The 22,807-nt window shown below is 41.9% G+C and overlaps 1 protein-coding gene across 12 annotated transcripts in view; it reads left to right on the top strand.

Moving 5' to 3' along the window:
• The window catches only part of GATAD2B (GATA zinc finger domain containing 2B), a 283,029-nt gene that overhangs the window by 206,924 nt on the left and 53,298 nt on the right, over nucleotides 1-22,807 (top strand). The gene's annotated exons all lie outside the window — the stretch shown is intronic.

A 22,807-nucleotide genomic window follows, 5' to 3' on the forward strand; every position in this document is an offset into this window, starting at 1 on the left:
TGTACAACAGAGAGCAAAAGGCATAGATCAGGACTCTCCAACCTTTTCTGTATTAAGAGCTACTTAGATTCAATGAAAATCATCCTGAGTTGCTAATGTTAGTGATGGTATAGTGACCACCCCATGCAGGATCGGCAACAGTGAAAATATCAATGCATTAGGTGGGGTTGCCAGCAGTGAAGATATAAAAGCACTATCAATTTTCAATGCAGCTACATGCGTAATACTTAACGATCAAAGCTGCAAGATCATTAGGTGCTTTTAAAGTTAATTTTTATCAGATTTAAAAAAAGAAAATGGGGAGGAAGCAGTTTTTGGGTGAGAGCATCCAGAGCTTGGAAACTCCTTCCGGTACCCCTAAGGGCAGCCCCATTCCTTCTTCAGTTCAGAAAAAAATCTAAAGACATGGCTTTTTAATCAGTAGGCTCTTGTTTCAAAGTGGCTAACTGTTGTTCGCAGGATTAGCGCCAAGACACCCCCGGGTAAACGCTGCGCTCTATACATTGGCTAACATAACAGTAATTCATCACTCCAATTCAAATAATAGCTTAAAATTCATACAGACATCAGCTTATGAGTTTTAAAAATATACACATTTTGATCTTGAATACATGTTTTTTAATTCTGATATACAAATAATAATTCAGCCAAGCAAAAGCTTCAATATTAGTAGGCTGCACACAGGAGAGCTACTCACAGGTAGCTGGAGAGCCTGTCTTAGTTGTTGAAGGAGTTTTAGTGTAAGTGGCCATGCTTTAATTCAGCGCCATGCCTATGGGGGTGGTGGATCAAGTAGATAGATAGTAACAGCTGATTGACATAACACGTTTTCATGTTAAGTTTTTTCATTTTAGCTAATAATTCTATTATTGTTGTAAGTGAGTATTAGGTCCAAATAATAAAGTGTATTGGGGGAAACGGTGTTTAAGTTTTTTTGGTATGTATTTATTTTTTGCTTTTGCTTGAATAGTGCAGCCTACGAACTGAATAATGGTAAAGCATATTTAATACTTATATCATCATTTATCGTTAGCTGAAATCAGAATTGTAAGTGACATTGTACGAATGTCTAACGAGAAGCTAGTGCATATTTACGTGGGGAAACGAGACTGCACTGCAACTCTCCTTGTGGTGATGCTCAATAATAAGGTAACGGGTTACAATATCATTTCATGTGTATGCATAAACATAACGTTGTCTAGTTTGCCCAGTTTAGTCACTCTCGATCGGATACATGTTCTGTGTTGTGATCATCCACATGTTTGACAATTTACACCCACATTTCTGACATGTTCCCAAAAGGTATCCGTATGAATTTGCCTCAAGTCCACTAAAAAAGGAACTTTCATTTATGGATTAGAATAAAATACACAGATAGAGTATTTCTAAATATGTTTGGTTTACTTTAGGCTCTGCCAGAAGAATGTTAAGAATCAACATTTGTCTAGTGTTATCTCTCTCTTTACGGACCACTTTGAGCAGCCTGTGCTTTCACAAGGGTGTTGCTGCCAATCCTACTTTGTAGAATTCTGTAGTTGTCCACGGTATCCCCCCATGCATTACTAATTTGTTTTTGAGCTAATCTGTTTGATGGTTTTTGTTCCATAGATTTCCTTGACAGCCCTTTCATCTGTATCAATGGTTAGCACTCTTACTCAGTTGATTTGCTTTTCCTCCTTTCCATCTGGTTGGCAATTACCCACGCAGGAGGTAGGAATCAACGAAACCTCTTTAAAACTACAGATTCTGTCCCTTAGAGCTCTCAGTGCATGAACATCCCTCTGTGCACGTGAGCCTAATGTTTTAGCCAACCCACCAATATGCCCACTTATTTTGGACAGTTATGTGTTGTGCTTGTTTTAAACTATGATTCAAAGGCATGAGAAAATTGACATTAGAAAAAATCACAAATTTGTTGCTTAGCTCTTACACTTGCTTATGCATTTATTGCAGCTTATGAGCCACAAACCTGGAAGCAACTTGGCAAGTTTGTAATTGTAGAGTTTCTTTATTTGGTTGGTACTGAAGAGTTGTAATTCTGGTTGTCGGATGGCACTGACACCACTTTACAGCAGTTACAGATAAATGAAAATCTAGTAGTTACGGCAGTGAGAGCTATTCATTGGTTGGTCATGATGTGCATCTTTCGTTTTCACTGATCCAAAGCAAAGTTATGGTTCTCCCCTATTCTGGTAAATCTATTTCTAATGGCTACCCCTGCTCCCAAGGTCTTCATTATGTAACTTTCTGCAAGTTATAGACTGACTCTAGAATTGTATAACTAACCAAACTGGATCATATACAAGCCCATTTTCAGAGTTTCTCAGATACCGTGAGGATGCTCTCAAGCAATCTATGACCACAGGCCTGGACATGGTGGATGCAGTAGCTAGGTTTGTGAGATCCTTTGTGGTCATTAGGTGGCAGTCTGGATGCACTCCACTGTTGTTTCTGGAGATCTCATGCCAGGCCAATGATGAGCAGCAGCCATCTATGTAAAAAATAGTCGCCTGCCTAGGTCGAAACTACAGTGCTGGCTCTTTGTTTAGCTTTGGTTTTTTTTCTTCCTCGAAGTGTTATATAGCGCGAACTTGACCCGAAATCAGGTACCAGAGCGCTATACATGAGCATCAGTTGTGTTACATAAGGACACATTCATTTTTGTTAGGCACTGGAAGATAGTGATTTGCCCAGAATCACAGGATGTTGAGTCTGCCGAAACTCGAACCTGGTTCCCCAGATTTGAAGCCCACCGCCCTAACCATTAGGCTACATCCTCTCCCCTGAACACAGAAGTTCCACCAAGAGTACTAGAGGTTCCATGGCTAGAGCAGATAATTCGGCAAATAAAAGCACAACTCCCCAGTAACAGATTTATTGTCCCTAATGAGGCAGACATGTGCCCAATTGAGCAATATTCTGCAGTAAAACCTTTGTTCTTTATTCACCATTTTGCACAAAAAACCCTTTAAGGGATTTAACCAGTACTGTTACATGCCAGTGGAGTGGACAAATGGCTGACTACCCAATGAGAAGGAGGAAGACTACATTGAACCTGTGGTGCTGACCGATAATTTACTTCAAATGTTCCCTTCTAATTAACATAGGGCCTCCATCATCCCACACACATTGCCCAAGATCTGTAGTTTAAAGGGCTGATACCAGTCTGCCGTCCTCCATTATTTGGGTAGCCATTAGCACGGAGTGTTTGTGTTCACTGAGGTTATGGCAGATTAAGATGCTACTATCTACAAATGTTTTGGTCTCTCTAGTGCAAGCTCACAGTAGTAACTGACGTCTTCACTTTAGGGTGGAGAGCTCATCTAGATGACAAGACATTCTCGATTGAGAAGGTACCACATATTACTCCAGTATTGGAACTTTCATAGATTCACATGCCTGAATCATTCCCCGTCGTCGAGACGGGAGTCTCCGGTATATAAAAAAGCATTGCTTAGTAGTATAGCAAACTGAAAAGAGGCCTAGGCCCATTTCCCTTTTGCAACCCATAGTCTTTGTTATGTACAAAAGGCCCAAACTTTTCCCTGAACAAATCAGAGCTCCTCACCCTCTACAACACTCCTGAGAGAACCTTCTGCCCCTCAGATTTTCTACTGCCCGTTGTGCTAGGGAGTATCCTTTGAGCTCTGCTCAAACTCTTTACTTTTACAGTATTTTGACTTAGATTTGAGGTCTCTCATCTTCTAATTTCTTCTTAATGGAATTCCTTATTCATCTAACCATGTCTGAGAAGGAGAAAAAGGGATTATTTAGAGCTTGTTCCACCTGCTATAAGAAGAGACTTTATACAGATGACATACTGCCTATATCCAGACCATAAGGCAGCAGATTGTAAGGTATGTCGAACCTTCTCAAATAAGACCTTGAGGGATCGTGAGGGAAGGCTGCTGATTTGGCTCCAGAAGGTCAAAGCAAGGAAAGAAATCCTCTCAAGTGAGAGTGAGGAGGAGTCTGTACTGCCTAACAGATCTCAAAAGAGAAGTAGATCTCCTCAGGCACATTCCTCAGGAGAAAGACCTGAGAAGGCCCCAAAAAAGACCACTCCAGGGTCTTCCGGGCGCAGTCCCTCAAAATCCCCTTCAGGTAAAGCTAAGGGGAAGAAGGGTTCTGCTTCTGAGGTAAAGCAGGAGAAGTCTGCCTCAGAACTTCCAAAATCGCATCATGGAGTAAAGATTACCATCAAGAGAACTTCCTCTGCGCCTTCTGAGGAGAAAGGAAGTGTTTCAGCGCTGTCAACGTCACCGTCGACGAAAAAGATGTCATCGTCGACGAAAAAACCATGGACGTCTTCGACGAGAAAAGAAGTAAAAGCTAGTGAGAAGACAGCGTCGACTATTTCACAGTCGACTGTGATATCGTCTACGGTGATATCGTAGACGGTTTCGTCGGCGACGAAGGCGTCGACGAGCGTTGCTGTGTCTTCGTCGTCGACGGCAGCCTCGACGACAGCAGCGCCGATGACGACGACGGCCGGAGCGTCGACGAGGACAGCGTCGACGGTAACTACAATGTCGACGGTGGCGTCGACGACGATAACTTGGCCGGCGACGGGGATCGTCGACGACGACGGAAAAGACACCAGAGAAAAGATTGGTACCCTGGAAAAAGCCTATAACACCAGAGGTTACATCACTGAGCAAAGTGTCTCCATTGGTTCCATCTCACCTGTTGGAAGAGGAAGATTTAGAGGAAGGGGAAGACAAGGATCCTTATGATTTTGCGAGTAGCCCTTCGCAATTACAGGTCAAGTACCAGGAGGTCGATTCTGAGGATGAATATGGGGGTTTTCAAGAGCATCCCCAAGAGCAGCACCAATATCACCAACAGCAGCGTGAGGAGATGACGAGTGTACCATCCTCTTTGTTGAAAGACCTCTGGGGTATGTTGGAGGATTATAGAACCAACTGCTCCAGCCACTCAGGAAAATCCAGAGGCTACTCCGCGTCCACGGTCTGTACCAGGGACGCCAGTGCGTAGGAGAGAAATTTTGCCGGAGCCAACTGCTAGGTCTCCACCACCAACGTTGCAACACGATACCTCGGATGATGACCACGAGGATGGAGAGATTGCGGAGCCGAGTGCAGAGTGGAATGACTATCTCATGCCCTCACCTTCAACTCCTACGCCAAAGCCAGTAGATTCTCCACCGGAGGACATTGGTAGTTTTCATAATTTAATGGAAAGAGCCATTAAGAGGTTTGCACTCACCATGACTGAGGATAAAGCGGAATGCTTTTTATACGACTTCAAGGATTCGTATCGCAAATCTGTGCGATCCTTGCCTATCGTGAGTCGTATTTGGGAGGAAGGATTGAAGGTCATGGAGACGCCAGCTACGGTGACACCGGTTCTGGCCAGACTAGACAAAAAGTATAAGGCACCTACAGATGCACCAGCTTGTCTTTTGGGTCATCCCAAGCCGGATTCTGTAATTACTCAGGAGGCACAGCAGAAGTCCAGAAACCCGTCTGCTCCAATCACGGCACCTCCAGACAGAGAGGGCAGAAGACTGCATAATGCAGGAAAACGTTTTTCTTTAATGTCGGCTCTGCTAGTTAAAGCCGCTAATGCCCTCGCTATCTTGGGAAGGTACGACAGGCAAATGTGGTGTGACCTTTCTCCATACATTAACCAGGTGCCGGATCCGGAGAAGCAGGAGGCTAGGAAGATTCACCTGGAAGGGGAAAAGACTATGGCTGAAGTCATAGACTGCGCTATGGGTATAGCGAATACGGCATTTAGGTCTTTGGGAGGAGCAGCAGTCCAGCGCAGGCAAGGATGGTTACGAGCAACGGCTTTTAGGCCGGAAGTTCAAAACAAGATTCTAGACCTCCCATTCAATGGAGAAGATCTATTTGGGAAGCATATTGATGATACTCTACAGAGTATCAAGAAGGATACCGATACTGCAAAGGCTTTGGGACCACTGCAGTACAGAAAAACACCTTTTCGTGGCTCCAGAGGTAGAGGGCAGTCCTCGTATAGATGAGGATATCAACAAGGGAGATATTCCTCTTATTCTGCCTCATCGCAGCCCTACCGTCAGTACAATCAGCGTCAATCAGGAGGATATACTAAATCAGCCCCAAGAGGAAGGGGTGGCCGTCCGGGGAAGGATAGCGCCCGATGGCAATGACAACCTCCATCTTCCGGCTATGTCCACATTCCAAAGATCACGTGCTCCCCTGGGTGGAAAGATTGCTCACCATCTTCAAAATTGGCGGAAAATAACAACGGACCAATGGGTCCTCAAAATTGTTCAATTCGGTCACACCCTAGAATTTCTTCAAACGCCCCCTTGTACGCCACTGAGACATCAGAGAGCCAACCTTCTGCATCAACTCCAGCAGGAGATTCGGACAATGCTCCGAAAGGGAGCAATAGAACTGGTACCGAAAGCCCATGAAAACAAGGGGATTTACTCCCGTTTTTTTCTTGTCAAGAAAAAAAAGCTCCAATGGCGTCCCATTCTGGATCTCAGATCCTTAAATACCTATCTCAAAAAGCAATCTTTAAGGATGGTGTCTCTACAGGACATCCTTCCGTTATTGAACCCAGGAGATCATATGACTACATTAGACCTACAAGACTCGTATTTCCAAGTGCCGATCCATCCCGCACACAGACAGTACCTTCGGTTCTTGGTAGCCGGAAGACATTATCAATTCAAGGTACTGTCATTCGGCCTAAAGTCAGCACTGCGAGTGTTCACAATATGCCTGGCTCCAGTGGCGGCTGTGTTAAGGAAGCAAAAACATCAAATATTTCCTTACCCCGACACCTGGTTAGTCAAAGCACCATCGAAAGCTCAAGCCAGGGCGTCAACACAGACCTGCATAGATTTGTTTGCCAAACTGGGTTTGACTCTACATGAAGGAAAGTCAAACCTTCAACCAACAAGAGTGATCACATTCCTGGGAGAAATACTAGACATGGACTGCAACAAGGCGTTTCCCTCCGAAGAAAGGCAATTGAAGATTGTGTCTCTCTTCCAAGACTTTGTAAAAAGAAATTCTCTTTCAGTCCGCAGGTACAAATTCTTGCTGGGCACGATGTCATCTTGCATTCCCCTCGTGCCTCACTGCAGATTAAGGATGCGCCCATGGCAAGAACATATCGATCTTCAGTGGCGTCAAGCAGAGGGATCCTTCGACAACACAATCCGAGTGACACCAGTTATGGTTCAGGCAGCGGCATGGTGGACACAAAAAGAAAATGTATCTCAGGGTCTGACTTTTCTTTCACGAGCAGCTCCATTAGTGGTGACGACAGATGCGTCCCTAGAAGGATGGGGAGCTTTCCTTCAGGACCTTCAAGTCAGCGGTCGTTGGAAGGTACACGGACAGCAATTAAACATAAATCTACTGGAACTCAGGTCGATCCGCCTAGCATTGCAAGCCTTCCTACCACGAATACGAGGTTCGCCGGTGTTGGTAAGAACAGACAACACTACGGCGATACACTATTTAAACAAGCAGGGAGGAACCAGATCTCTCTCCCTATCTCAGGAGGCCCAGGAGATGTGGGAATGGGCTCTTCAACAAGGAGTATCATTGTCAGCAGAACATCTCCCAGGAGATCAAAATGTCAAGGCGGATACTCTCAGCAGGCTCAAATCGTCCTGCCACGAATGGGAGCTGGACCAGGGGACCCTGGACAGCATCTTTCAAAGGTGGGGAACACCAATATTGGACCTCTTCGTCACAAGAGACAACAGGAAATGCTGGTGCTTCGCAAGCTGGCTTCCCCAGAAGGGATCTTGGGGAAATGCGTTTTCCATGGCATGGTCCGGCGTCTTTGCCTACGGTTTTCCTCCAATTCCTCTTCTCCCCCTCGTACTGGTGAAGATCAAGAAAGAGCCGTGCAGGCTGATCCGAATAGCCCCGTGGTGGCCCTGACAACACTGGTTCACGGAACTCCTGCTGCTGTCAGAGGACCGTCCAGTTAGGCTGCGACCAATTCCATCACTGTTGACAATGTCCAGAGGTCAGGTGCTCCATCCGGACTCGAAATCCTAGCGATTAGCAGCCTTTCTCCTGAACACTGTGAGTTTAGTTATCTAAACATCTCACATGAATGTGGGAGTATCCTGTCCAAAGCTAGAGCAGACAGTACCAACAAAACCTACAGGATGAAATGGAAGAGGTTTTGTCTGTGGTGTAAGAGGCATAACACTCACCCTCTTACTGCTGCACCTCATCAGATTATACCTTACAGTCTGCTGTTGGCGAAGTCAGGATTGGCACACGCTTCCATCAAGGTGCATTTGGCTGCTTTATCCCGTTACAGGATGTCTTCATCGGGCCCGTCCTTATGGTCATCAAGGATCATCAAACAGTTTATGAAAGGATTATTCAGGGTCTTTCCTCCAGTAAAGCCTCCACCACCACTATGGAATCTTAATATCGTACTGTCACAATTGATGAAACCACCGTTTGAGCCGATACACAGAGCGGACCTTAAGTTCTTGTCCTGGAAAGTGGCTCTTCTCAATGCACTAACTTCAGCAAGAAGAGTAGGTGAACTGCAAGCGCTCACTATTCAGGAGCCTTTCTTAAAGTTTCAGGAAGATAGAATAATTCTTAGGACTAATCCAAAATTCATTCCTAAGGTGCCAACTGATTTTCATCTGAATGAGCTGTTGGTGTTAAAACGTTTCTTTCCTCATCTGTCAACCGCGGCGTAAAGAGTGTTACACTCACTAGATGTTCAAAGATGTATGAAGTTCTACTTGAAGGAAACTAAGAGCTTCACAAATCTTCTCAGCTCTTCGTCGCTTTCAGCGCACCCAGGAAAGGTTTCCCTTTATCAAAGAGGGGAATTGCCATATGGATTTCCAGTGCAATTGTCTACTGTCATCAAGCTGCTGGAAAACCTCTAAATTTACAAGTTCGTGCTCATTCCATAAGGGCAGTGGCCACATCCACTGCACTATTTGGAGGAGTGCCAATCCAGGATATCTGCAGAGCAGCGACCTGGGCATCTACGCACACCTTCACCAGGCACTACTGCTTGGAGGCAGCCGCAGAGTCGGATGCGGCGGTGGGAGAGGCGGTACTGCGGAATATCATCCAGTAACGGTGAGCCTTCTTTCCATCCCTCCATCCGTAATTTCTTTTGTTTTAGAAAGTCACATTTTATATGTTATGCTTGCTTTTTCAAGTTGTATTACATGAGTATGAAATGTGTCAGAGAAATGTGCTTTGTAATATTACTACTTGCTATTCTGATTCAGGCATGTGAATCTATGAAAGTTCCAATACTGGAGTAAGAAAACAAGTTACTTACATGTAACTTTAGTTCTTCAGTATTGGAAGCTTTCATAGATTCACATGCACCCACCCTCCTCCCCTGAGAGGCTCCCCTTGGATTTAGCACCACAAGTGTTCATGATGCACAAGTGCGCGAAAATCTGAGGGGCAGAATGTTCTCTCAGGAGTGTTCTAGAGGGTGAGGAGCTCTGATTGGTTCAGGGAAAAGTTTGGCATTTTTTACAATAACAAAGGCTATGGGTTGCAAAAGGGAAATGGGCATAGGCCTCTTTTCAGTTTGCTATACTACTAAGCATTGCTTTTTTATATACCGGAAACTCCCGTCTCTGCGACGGGGAATGATTCAGGCATGTGAATCTATGAAAGCTTCCAATACTGGAGAACTAAAGTTACAGGTAAGTAACTTGTTTTCTTTTGGACATAAGAGTCTGTAAGCCAAGCCCTGAATATCTTTCTTCGTCCCTAGCAGGGACTATTTGTGAAGAAAAGCCATGCAGCTTTAACACTTCCCCATACACTGGCAAATTGGAGTTTCATCAGCAGTTTGCCTGAATCCTTATTTGCTGATATGATACCTTACATTTTGTATCTCTGTATTCTTATTGTTTTCCCATCTCCATGACTGAGCTTATAAATCTGTTCTAATTCTTGTTAACGGCAAGGAACATCCCTTGATTGAGGAGAACATGCTTGTAATCCTAGTTTTCTGTCATGTATATGCTCACCATTCTAGCCCCTTAAACCAGAACAACCTGCTTAAATATATACTTACCCAGAATCTTTAGTCAAAATGAACTTGCTAACAGAAACTCTTAAACAGTGGAGTTTACAGATTTATTAAAGGAGTATTTTCAGAATTATCCTGTGTAAAGGCTAATATCTGTATATATGTTCTTACATTAGTTTTTTATTTTATTTTAAAGTGGGCTGCCCAACTAAGTGTTTTATAGCAAATATGTTGGCATTATAATAGGCTAAATAAAATAATGTCACCTATTAGGATTATTTTCTTTACAATGTAATTTTCAGAAAATAAGGTTGTCGTTGCAGACATTCCCTCGGAATGGTTTAAGTGGGTTTCAGCTTTACCTGATCTGAGATTTGGCAGCCAATGGCCAATTCTGCTTCTCTTTTTTTTGCTCTCGGTTAACTGTTTCACTGGTAATTATCATTAGTCATAGAGAGCATGCCCCCGAAAAACTCTACATGTACTCTTAGAACAGTAAAGGAACTAGTAGCTTTTACCTGTTAAGCCCTCACTGATCCACTTTCGTACATACTGGCCTGACTCAATTTCCACCACTTAGATCCTGCTGTGCATTACTAGTGAATGGTCACATGTCCCACAATCCAATGTTCTGGCCGTCCACTGAAGTGTCTAATGTGACATCACAATAAACCTTGCATAGCGTGATGTCACAATCTGCGGGGCATGGTGTGCTTACAGCTGTCGATGGATGTTCAGTAGCAGGGATGGAGACTGATATGATCTTTTCTACAGAACAATCCAATTCATGTCTAAAGGTAGATTTTCAAAATGTTGCTGCCCAGAGACTTTGGGAAGCCCATTCACACCATGTGACAAAACATTTTTAGATGACTCTTACTTAAATACTTCATGCGTGGAAAATTGTAGCTTTTCACCAGGCGTGGTGTGCAACAGCTCTTAATTTGCTATATTCCTATCTGAATGCTTCCTGTTCCCCAGGTGTGAGATTCTGGCTCTTGCTGAGGACCTCAGTCTCCTTAGATGAGGCAACTTCAGTCATTGCTCAGTCTTTAATGTAGCAGCAGTAGAGTTCTGCCCTTGTGTTACTCAGTTTTCCTTCATCTGAAGAGGTCCAAAATTATTATTCTTTGTCAATGAGATACATGAATTTTAGTTATTAATTTCTGATTATTTTTTGTCAATGAGATGCAAGAACTTTTGTTATTCATTTCTGATTATTGTATCACTACAGCCATAACTAGTGCGTATTTTGTTGTATACAGCTGTCATCTCAGTTGGAGATATCGGAGAGGAATAAGAACTTTTGTTCTAATTTCATAAGTTGAAGTCATCCATATTTGTTTTTCGCCAGGCCTGTGTTTCATAGGGACATAACAATATCAAGTTGCGATGATACGGCTTGCTGAAGTCCAAATGGCAGCAAAGAGACTGAATGGACCTGGATAAGGTATACTAGGCAAATGGGCAAGCATTTTTGTCACAAAGCTTAGATTTCAGTTAGAACCTTAAATGTGTATGGGGGTTCCGGCACAACATTATCACCCATGTCTTTCAGCATATACATCCTTCTGCCCAGTGAGATGTTAAGTGTCTCTAGAACATTATCATCACCTACATTTTCATTGTACGAAGAAAACCCCTCTCCCGCCCAAGGGGACATGAGCATACCGTACTCTGTTGAAAGGCTAAATGAAGTAATGATATATGGTGGAAAGTATGTGATTTACCTTTGGCATTGCACTTTAGAATGCTTGTCCTGCAAATATATGGCATAATAAGCCTAGTCTGATTAGATATCCTTGATTCTGTGGCTATAAAGCTGTAGGCAGTGCTGCAGGTAGGCCAAATAAGACGGTAAACGCATAGTACCGTGCAAGGCTCCAGAAGCCTTTGTGACCAACCATTATTAAATAAGTATTGCAAGTCACCTGTACAGACCTACCTGAATTTGGTTATTTTCTCGAAGAGAGACTGTATCATAAATTGAGTTGCAGTACTCTAGTTAGTGTCATCGTCAAACATGATGGAATCATGGTATGTAATTTTTTCAGTGAGCCTCACTGAACATTTAAAAGAGTAAATTAAGTAACTTTATTGCTAGTTGGTAGCCATACTAGGATGATTATTTATAAGTGTCTGATGAAAAAACAGCTTTTTAATGAAACTTCAGCAGCATAATCTACAGAATCCATACACACTGATTCTGAACTGAATCATTCAGTAAGATTATTAAAGACCTCTGGAGTCCATTTAGATAGATCAATTGAACAATAAAATTCAGCAATCTAACACACTCCTATCCTGATCAGTCACATGCATGATTTCGGAGAATGAAGGTGTGCGTACCTGCTCGTGGTCTTTTTTGTATAATTTGGGTGCTTTCTTCTACCAACCACATTTCTCCAAGCCACTGGTTCAGACCCTCAGTGGGAGTTGGCAGAATGACTGTATGGGGCCACCCCTGTGTCTCCCATAGGTACTCAAGGGAAGACTAGGGTGACTACCTGTCTCCGTGTCATTATAGGCACAGTTTAAATTCCTGGACCTTTGTGTGGTAGCCTAGTGCATTTTGAGTGCTGCAGTCTTGTTTTCCTCTCATTGAAGTAATTAGACTCACACAACTGAAATCAGTATTCTATAGGTGAAAAGTTCAGGATTAGGGAAAGTGCTTGTAATGGTGGTTACCCTAGGGCAGAGTCTTTGTCAACGTTTCAGGATATCAACTCTTTGTTTCATTGAGATTCGTTGTATGTAAATGTGCCTTTTATAAATATTTTGAGATTGTATCTTGAACATGCCTAAAATATTTCACATTATGGCTCCAAAAGTGTAACATCTTCCTATGAAAACATTACGATGACCCTTGACAAATACCCGACTAACTACTACTGCTAAAAAAGACTATTGATTCTGTTTTTAAGCATATTCCATTTACCTTACAAACAAAGAAGATTGTGAATTGAAGATTCAGAATTTGCTCTATAAATTATTTTCTGGAGGAGACTTTAAGTGTTTATCCCGTTATCCTCAAATAGGAGGCTGCATACAAACATTATCACCTATCTAATTGTGCTTTGTTTAAAATATTGCTTTGCAGAGAACAGACCTAGATTCATGAGACCTTGGCACATAAGGGTTTTAAAAATAGTAAAAATAAAATGTATACGTTTTTTAATCTTCATTAGAGACATTAGCTTAAAGAAAATACGGCGAGTTCACTCCCAATGCTCACTGAATCATGAGCTTTTCACTTAAGGCATCCATTTCAGAGAAGGATATCCTTCAAGATTAATCATTCACAGAGCCCTAAATTATTTTCACAGTAGCCAGTGCCTTCTAAGCTGAAATTTGAAGGTGTGAATCAAGAGTTTGGAAGCTACTAAGTACTGATGTATGGAAATTGAAAAAAATAACCGAGAAAGTGCAAATTTGTTGTATGTAGCAAAACAAAAACAGGTTGGTTCTCATTTTTGTTCCAATCTGTTTCTTCCCTTATCCTTACGTTACTTTGGCATCCACCCACATATGTTCATTCACTTAACATTTTAATCTACTCCTTTCCCTCGTTTTCGCATAACCCTCATTTGCACTTATTGCATCTTCTGACATGCCATGTCAACACTAACATCCCGTATTCACTTCCTAGAATCAGCTGACACGTTTGGTAATTTCTAGTTGTCTCAAGTGGGTTGCTTTTTGTGCTCAATTGAGTTGAGTAGATATAGCAATGGTTGGCGGGTTCACTGGTGGATTCTCCTTTTGTCTTTGTTTTGTGTAATTCTAGAAAACTTGCATCCAGTTTTCATCTGAGAGGCAGTCCATTATATAGGGACAAGCAGCCTTTGTGCATCTACAAATATTATTTTAGTATTCTCAATCAAGAATTTGGAAAATTTGGACTATCATACTATAGCTTTTTAATAACATTCGATGTTGGCTATAAGTTGGCATTGCAGAGCTTGATGAAAATACTGGCCGTACTAGAGAAACTCCCACTCAGTCGCTACCCCATAGCTTACATTGAAGTATCCTCATGAGAAGAAAAGAATTAATGCACACAGAGGATCTATCTACCGTGGCATGTGGTCAAAAAAGGAAATATCTTGTGGTTTGTGTGGATAGTGGCATCATCTATTTGCAATCACTTGATTCACACTGAAGTCAGTTTATTGATTTGCCCTTGTAACGTACTGATCACTCTGGTGGTCTTGGGTAGTCTTGCTTTTTAATTTGTCTTACCTCTGTAAACATAGCTTTCATGTTCATGGAGCACAGAAAGCTTCCAGTGAGTTTTAGAACTGAATGGAGACATATTTAGTCCAGGACATGTCCATGTGCTGATGTTATAGTGTATGTATTGGTGGCTAGTCTTTAGCACGCAAAGAATGTATATCCTTATAGTCATGTGCTACTAAAATGTATTTGCCCACTCACATAAGTCACTGACAGGGAGCTGGTGACGGTTCCAGTCGTGGTACGGCGCTGTAGTGCCCTTATGAGCATAGATATTTATTCTTATTAAGTATCCTAACTGGATGTTCTGCAGCAGTTAATTATCCTTTGCTTATTTTGCATGGTTGCCGGTAATTTTTTTACTATTTTTCGAGAGTAAGAGGATACATTTGGTCAGCTTGTTAACTTATCACCCCCGAATTTGTTTGAGCATTGGGGTGCCAATGCCTGGTTAAGTTTCACAGCTATGGTTCTTAACTAAACAAAGCTTTGATAATGTCTAATGGTGGACCACAGTGCATGGATCCAATCTTTAACCCCTTCGACGCGGATGACCAAGCCAGCTCGTCATGGGCGTTACCTGCGCTACGCGGATGACGAGCTGGCTTTGTCACGTTACCCGCGATTTTCAAAATTCAGCGCACAGCGGGAAAACCCGCTTGCGCGCATGCGGTTAAGCAGAAATACTTTGTACATATAATATATTGTGGTTTTAATTCTATTACCTGCTGAGTTTAAAGAAAGATTTAGACCATTGGTTCTTAACCTGTGGTCCAAGGACCCCTGGGTGACTGTGAGGCCTCCTCAGGGGGTCTGTGACTGTGTTGCTATACCAAATAATATTAACATTAGTAGATTAAAGTATATACAAATAAAATGGCAAATTGAAAAAGGGGAAAACCTTTTCTATATTTGATTCTGAGTTAAACTAAATATTTCAGTATTTGTACATTTTTCTTTTATTGTTTTGAGGTTCAAATCATAGAAATGTCTTAGGCCACGGGTCCTCATCTTCCCATCATGACTCAGCGTGGATCCTAAGATTCCAGTAATATTTCAGTGGGGGTCCACAGAAGTCAAAAGGTTAGGAACAGCTGATTTAGAGTGTTGTTAAAAGTAGCTTGTTGCCCATCCACCAAGTTTCTGGTAATGGATGAGTTTATAATCAGTCTGTTCCAGGGATATTGATTTGAAAAAACTTTATAGTTAAATGCAAAAGGTCTGTGTGATGTGAGACATACCAAGTTAACCTCCGCATGCCAGTTCAGATGAGTTTCGGTTAACTTATTGATTTAGTTTGGCAACTCTTTGTAAAATGCTTTTGACGCTCTGACAGTTGCCGTTTGGTCTCCCTTTTATGGATTTTAGATTTTGGATGCTCAGTTGTCCGTTGTCTTTTTTGTGCTTAAAATTGTTTTTCTCAGGCTTTACCTCTTCACCTTGAGCTGATAAGGCTATTATTGCCAGGGTTTTCAAACAGTCAGATATACGCTTGGTAAAGATTCTCTCCCGGTTTCTTGAGTGGAAGACTACTTCACTTATTTGAAAGTGAAATTAGTGAACCATAGGATTTCTTTGTCTAGTGTTGGGGGAGTTCTTAGTGTTGATGTGTAGGCTGTGCGAGTTGAAGGTCAAGGTTGTTTGTTCCAATGTGTGAAGTGATTTTTCACTTGCTGTTAAGCAGTCCCAACACTGTTATTGAATTGCACTGAGTTTGGTTTATGTCCACACAGCCTCAAACCCCAACTCTCTCCACCGTGCAATAACAACTTCCAGTATACCTATAGAGCTACCAGATAAAAGTGGAATATTCCAGACATCACTTGGCTCATCATACACTGATGGACCTGCAAAAATAGAAAAAGAGCAATTTGTTTATAGTAACCCTTATGCTCCTGCATCACATCTGTGTCAGAATTGATAAACATATACAGTTACGAGTACACATAAAAACACATTCAGACTACTTTGATACTTAAAGAGAAGCAATGAATTATGTGAGAATTATCATAAAAAAATCATTATATGTGAATTAGTCGTAGCAGGTGTTTTTGTAATTGTTTCCAAAACGAAAGAAGAATGTGTTAAGTTCTGAGGATTCATTGTAAGTAAGTGCTAAAGACTGTTTCTGCTGCTGTGAAAGTAGGGTTTTATGCTTGGGAGTTTTTGCAGTTATAATCTGTGGTACTGATGTTGCCACAATGCATCAGTTTGTAAGCAGTTGTTCCTTTGTTCAGCAATCCAGCTGAAGACTTGATGCTTGAGTATTCAGATCCCTATGTTTAAAAGTGTGTAGTAAACTATTTGTAAGGGAGAATAAAAGATAATTATTGTTTTAACCCTGGATATTAATTGTATGTTGCCCGTGATTTATATGTAGCTGGAAATTCACATGAATAAAAAAGAGGAATTTTTTAGCATTTGGAGAGTCTAAGTGAGGAAAACAAGTGATCGGTGGATAGCTTGGATAATTTTCACTGGTAATTGGTGATCGAAACAGTCTAGCTCAAACTGCCAAGCCAGCTTTGTTCTGAATTGAAACAAAAGCAACCAGTGACTGGTTTCAGCCTTATTAATCTTATTAGTGAGGTGCAGTTTAAGAACCTATGACGTCGGCATAGTAGATTCAGTTTACTAAATTATATTTTCATCGCCAGCGTAGTTTTCTTTGAGGAAACATTTAAAATAGGTTTGTTCATCCCAATGTGTTTTGTTTGATTGTAATTGAACTAAACAGGAACACCCCACATTCCCCCATCAGCAATCACTGTTCTGACCACCAACACATGCTGTGACTTTTCGTAGTCCCTGTCACATCAGAGTTGGACAGTCGCTGCAGGGCGGTGAACATTTTTCAAAGCCCAATATGCATCAGCTCAAAAAGTCAATCCCCAGACTTGGATAAGAAAGATCATGACTCATTAAAAGAATAGGTCACAGCACTGAAAAAAAGATAAGGTGCAAAATATAGTATATATAATTTGGCAGCTTTATCAATGGGTTCCGAAGTGTTGTGATTGCCCTGTTTTTGCAGATTCTTGGAAAAGGATCTCTATACAAATGTCTCAATGAATTTGGAACAAGGAGTTTAAACTCTTTTGGAAAACACTGTGACCAGCAGTCTGTAATTGATTAACGTTTTGGTGAGTTTATTTTTGAAAATTTTAGAAATATTATGACTCTGTGTGATGGCATACCTCAGGTAATCCTAGTATTTTTGGATTAAATGACATCAACAGTAGACATTCTTCAACAATAAACTTGCTGAACATTTTCACCTTTATTTATACATTTGGTTGGTTATTGAATCTTTCTTTGGTGAATTTACTTTTTCATGTTGTCAACAATCTGGTTTATGAATTTCTTTTGGCTAATTTGTCTTGTCCCTTACTGTAATCCATTTCGTAAGTGTGTTTTTATTTCTGTTTAAGAACTAATAGGTTCACCTAAATAGTAAGCGTTCGTAGTCATAATTTGTACTTGTTTGGTCTGTGGAGTTTAACCAGTTTCCACCTTCTTAGCACCTTTCTGGTCAGGAGATGCTAACTACACCTTCTTCCTTTTCGTTGATTTTCAAATCTCTTTGTGGTACATAGTACTTTCACACCACAAAAAAAAAGGTTCCTTACACTTCTGGTTAGTACTTACATTAAACCATTTTTTCTTTCCTGAAAGGTACTTGCCAATTCAAATGTCAGGAACAAGTGCCCTCATTGCCCCAATTGTATAGAAACTACCAAACATGTTCTATTTTGCGGTCTCCTGTATTGTCAGAGTGAAATAGCGAAAACACTTTTGCTGGAATTTGGGGTTCCGGCGTCATCTTCCTGCCTTTTGCATTATGAAAACAGACACTAGCTGCTAATCGGTTTTCTGCCTCATCAGGTTCCTATTAGCTGTAGGTGTGACTAGAAAACGGCTAGGCCTACCTTTCCATACTAATATAATAAAGAGAGAGCCCAAACCTTTGAGGCGGGTAATCTCAGGAACCACAGCACCAATCACAGCACCCAATACAGCGTTGGAAAGGGCAGTTGCAGCAGAAGGACATAGGCTATGCAGACGCTCACCATATACATTTAAAAGGTAAAAGAACCGTGCCAGCAAAGTAGTCCCTTGTGGGCGTGTCTGTGTTGTGCTGTGGGTGTGTGCTGGGGGCGTGACAAACGTTGGGGACGTGTGGTACGTTACACCCTTCATGCCATGTCTCATATCGTGTGCTACTCCCACCCTGCTCCCATTAAATACCCCATAATCATAACCCACCCTTACTCCTTAAAATACCCCAACACCCTTAAACACTAACCCATCTTAACCCTATAAATATACCCTGTACCCCAAAACCCAAACCTATCCCTAAACCCTAAAAATGCCCCTGTACCCCAAAACCCAAACCTAGCCCTGAACCCTACAAATACCCCTGTACCTCAAAACCCAAACCTAGCCCTGAACCCTTAAAATACCCCTGTACCCCAAAACCCAAACCTACCCCGGAACCCTAAAAATACCCCTCTACCCCAAAACTAGCCCTGAACCCTAAAAATACCCCTGTACCCCAAAACCCAAACCTAGCCCTGAACCCTTAAAATACCCCTGTACCCCAAAACCCAAACCTACCCCTGAACCCTAAAAATACCCCTATACCCCAAACCCCAAACCTAGCCCTGAACCCTAAAAATACCCCTGTACCACAAAACCCATACCTATCCCTAAACCCACCCCTGTACCCCATAACCTAAAACTATATCTGAACCCTTAAAATACCCAAACACCCCAAAACACATACCTCAGTACCCCAAAACATATACCCCTATACCCATACGTACCTTATTCAAACATGAAAAAACATGCTTTTACCATTCATGCATGTACAATGAATTTCGTTGTAAATGTATGCGTGGTAAAAGCATATAAAATGTAATGCCATGCGTTATAATGGCGTTGCGGAGTCATGGTACTTTCGTAATGACAGTATGCGGGGTGATGGTATGCGGAAAGAAAGTTGCGGAATAATGGGTGTTTACCCTCCCCCGGTAAGTACATTGGTGGCACGGCGGCCCACATCTCCAGCAACATACTCATATTTTTTCACCACCCATTTGAAAAATGCACAGGTCTCTCTCATTGATGGCCAGCACCGACATACACTTTTAGACACACCTCATGCCACAAGTTCTAGAATTGCGAACTTTAGAGCTGGAGAGCTACGTTCGAATCTCAGTATCAGCTCAACATCCTGGATCTGCCTAACTACCTACTGCATCAGCTCCTGATGGTGCAAAATGCTATAGCCAGGTTATTGAATTACATCCTGTGATTCCAGGCAAGTTCTCCCCGTGCCTACCACAAATTAATGTGTTCTTCTGTAATGTAAATTGTGCTCATGCCATGTTGTCGATTTCGCCCTATATAATATTGCAAGGAAAAATAAAGTAGGGAAACTAGAGTTCACACACTACTGAACGCACACTCTTAAGTGCATCAGCAGTGCACTGTGAATCGGAGCGTTTCACAGGCCTGTCACAGATAAGAAATGCTATCAAAACGAAATCCTACAAAACAATATACTACTGGCCGGTAGCAATTCATACCCGGACAACGTCGGGACGGGCTGCTAGTCTAGTATAAATTAATATTGTACTCTAGACCAAAGTAAATGTTGCAAGTGATGACTATTTTGTGTATATATTCTTTGGTCATTCTCCTGTACAGATGTAATAATACGTGGTGCTATCAAGACATGAGCTATTGTAGGTGGTTCATAAAATCGGCCTGGGCTCTTTACTATGATTGATTAATTTTACAGAATGTCGAGATATATGTCGTGGGAAGTTCCATCTACTTTGGTTGAAGTGATCTTGTTGCTATTTTATTGTATACTTAAACTTATTTATTGAAAAAATCATACTCTGTTTATGTTTATTCTTCATGTGGACAGTTATGTTAAGCTCCTCCTGTGGCTCACTCATCTCATTTTTTAGATTACTGTATTTTAACTTAATTTCTATTAACTTGTATCTTGCTGATGGTCTGTGACCAAAATGAAGCATTATCCTAATACAACTACTTCTAGGCAGCCCATGCTTTCACTCATCCTTATTCTTCTAGTATTCCCCTTTATAAACCTTTCTCCAATTTGTCTTTGATTTATTTCCTTGTAATACATCCTTTAATACCTTAACTCTGTTAATTTTTGGCAGGAAAGCAAATTTCTTTTGAAACCTTAATATTCCAGTCAGTCTGTTTGTTTGTCTTTTCCTGACCACATTACTCTGCTGATTGGTCCTTCTATTAGTTCATCTTCTTTTGCCTTCTCACTTTACTGGACTTTCTCCAGTCTTGTTATTCAGATTTGAATCTGTCTTTCGAAATCCTACTGCTTTTGTCTCTCTTATGCTCTGGCCTTCTGTTAACACCTTGGCTGCGGCTGGAATTCCGCGCCGGTGCTGGACATTCCGATCGCGGGCGTGGTCATGTCGGCTCCCAGCCGTCATCTGCACACGCCCACCGTGACTCATGACGGCTTTAAGCAGTCGTCTCATGTCTCTCTGTTCTCATGACCTCCTGTGCCTGGCAATCCTTCTGCTCTATCCTCTACTAGTGTATCCTTGGTAACATCTCCTCCTGACTTCTATTTGGGTTGGTCTTTACTAACTAATCTTCTTTATTTGCCTGATCACTTGCCTGAGCAGGCACTAGTAATGACTCTTCTTTCCACTTTGTTCTTCTACCGATCGGTCCCTGGTAAATCACCTCTTTGTCTTTGTTGGTACCAGGAAACTAATCCAGACCGTCTTAATAGTTTTTCAGTTAGAAAACCAATTGCTTCTTTTCTTGTTGGACATCTGGACAGTCCTTGTACCCAGTCTTCTCTTCTTTCCTTAGTCAATGGGTCTGAACTTGGTATACATTGTACCTTTTCATTAACTTCTGGGTGCCACTATAATTCCATTACTTTTAACCTTGATCATGAACCCCATTGTCTAGGTCTCGGCTAGACAGCCCATGCACTGTCTCGAAGCAACATATTGTTTTGTGTCTGTAGGCTTACAAGTCGCCCATCTCCTACTCTTGGTAAGCTTCAGTGTTGCACTCATTTTCTTTGATTCTATTCATCATGGAATGCAGGCGTCCTGCCCTCTTCTTGTGTTTGTCCCTCCTATAGCACATGGACCAAGTAACTATCCACTTACACTGCTCCCAGCTAGCAGAGCTATTTTCTTCTTTGTTCTCAAGCACTGCATAGGAGTACTTGTGTTTTCAGGCCGTCTCCCTTGTACACATACACACATACCACAAAAATATGTGCACGTGTACATAAACAAATGCATTTCTTAAAAAGTTGTTAAAACGAACAGCATTTTTTTTTTGCGCAATCCGATGGTATTGGAGTGCTCACTCCATCGTCCATCTTGCCATAGCGCGAACATAAGCCCATGGTATTGCAGCTCTTTACGTTCTCACCAGTTATATTACACAATAATACGTTCATTTTTGTAGCTGATCCTGCTTTAGGTACGTTTTGTTTTGTTCCTGTCGTTGCTGCCCATATCCTCACCCTCTTCTGCCTCCCTGCTTGACTCATCCCCCCACTACTTCCCCCGTCGCTGCTGCCTTTTTTTTTTTTTTTTGCACAATCTGATGCTATGGGAGCGCTTGTTCGTCTCCATCTGATGTTATTGAAGCGTTTTCAGTGCTCACCAGTTATATTACACAGCAACACGTTTGTGTTGCAGGTAGGGGGAGGCATAAGTGATTTACCCAGAATGACAAATTGTTCAGCCGACCCTGAGATTGAAACCTGGTTCCCCGTCGACAGCTCTGACTGTTACACCACATCCTTGCTTCACTTCAAAGATCCTCAGCTGTTTTTTCTCCATCACTTCCACATTTGTTCAACAAGACCCCGTCAACACTAAAAAAGCATTGGCAAAGCCAATAGATCTAAGCAATGCCCGAGCTATTGGCCTTGTCAATGTGAATGTCTTTTAGCCATGTTACCTGGCAGCATGTCTGCTGTTCAGCAGGGCTGAAATTCACTGAAATAATGTGCTATGATGCAGCCAACGCAGGCCACGCCATAGCGCTTTTTATGTTAGGAGGGGCAGGACAATAAATTCAGCATTGGGAGGTGGGGGGGAAGAGAGAGACTTGGCGTCGGCTCAACATCCTGTGATTCTGGGCTTTCAGTAACTTTGAGCCATACTGAACAGCAGATGTGCTGTTAGAATACATGTCTAAAAGACATTTATATTGTAAAGGCCAATTATTAGCTTAGGCTTTGCTAAAACATCTTGGCTTTGCCACTGCTTGTTTCTGTTCGTTCCTTATTTGACTACTTTTTAAACTACATTTGTCCAGTAGCCCCACTTGCTTTTACTCTGCTGATGTATTAACCTTTTATTGTCTCCTTTCCCACTTGATCCACCTTTTAATATCCTTTTTCATTTTTCTCTTGCACACCATGCTTTGTCATCTAGGTTCTGCTCTGGCTTTGCCATACAAAAAAAATCTATCTCCTTGTGTGTTCTCTGACTAGTTTGCTTATAAT

This window comes from Lissotriton vulgaris, chromosome 12 (assembly GCF_964263255.1).
Source record: "Lissotriton vulgaris chromosome 12, aLisVul1.2, whole genome shotgun sequence".
Lineage (NCBI taxonomy): Eukaryota > Metazoa > Chordata > Amphibia > Caudata > Salamandridae > Lissotriton > Lissotriton vulgaris.